Source organism: Chaetura pelagica, unplaced genomic scaffold (assembly GCF_000747805.2).
Source record: "Chaetura pelagica isolate M959 unplaced genomic scaffold, ChaPel_1.0 scaffold249, whole genome shotgun sequence".
Taxonomy (NCBI): domain Eukaryota; kingdom Metazoa; phylum Chordata; class Aves; order Apodiformes; family Apodidae; genus Chaetura; species Chaetura pelagica.
This window is the reverse complement of record NW_009954538.1, coordinates 478,752-479,535: the sequence shown is the minus strand read 5'-3', so window position 1 is coordinate 479,535 and position 784 is coordinate 478,752. Positions and strand designations below refer to the sequence as shown.

General features: G+C 45.7%; 1 protein-coding gene across 1 annotated transcript in view; it reads right to left on the bottom strand.

The window, feature by feature from the left end:
* GGT5 (gamma-glutamyltransferase 5) overlaps positions 1 to 784 on the bottom strand; it is a 14,661-nt gene that overhangs the window by 8,911 nt on the left and 4,966 nt on the right. The window lies entirely within an intron of this gene.

The following is a 784-nucleotide window of genomic DNA, read 5'->3' as shown; positions in this document are numbered from 1 at the left end:
GGGTCAGGTGAAGCAAACGCCTGATAGATCAATTAGCACAAAAACTCAGGCCTTAACTCATTGTTCCTACAATGTGCCTTCCTAGGCTTAAGTGGTATTAGCGTGAAAATCACACACACCCCTGCATTCCAAAGGCAAAAAGCCCCTCAGAAAAAAAAAACCCAATAAACAAGCAGGAAAAACCCCTCAGCTGTTCCTACCTAGGCAGAGCCACACCAAAGAACACACAGGCATTTAAGGGAGCCTCATGCTGTTGCCAGCAGTGACTTTCTGCTAGAGAAACGTGCCTCAACAAATGCTTCCTTCAAGAAGAGCTGTAAAAAAAAAAAATAAAAAAAAAATCTTCTTATGTTTGCAAATGTGGTGGGGTGGGGTTTCCTTGCAGAGCCTGCCAGTAGCCAGGACTGTATTTGCTAGGACAATTTTTGACTATTTGGATTGGGATATTGCTTAGATAAGGCAAAGTCAGAAGGGAAAGTGGATAGTTCATTAATTGGAGTGCAGCTGCTCCCAGAGGCTGTGACAGGAACACAGCACATCTAGGGACTGTTTATTTTACATCCATTGATATGGCTGGGATCTGCTGGGGCTGGGAACAGGATGCTGCCAGCAGGCACCAGAGTGTGGCTTTCCTTTGTTTCTCTTAAGTGCTTTTGGAACCACTGCCTGTAAGGAAATGGCATGTACACAAGTTGGGGGGAGAGAAATGGTAGGAAACCACCGGGCTTTCTGTTTGGGGTCTGCATGGCTTTTTGTGCTCCCTGGCTGTAGCTCTGAAAATGGA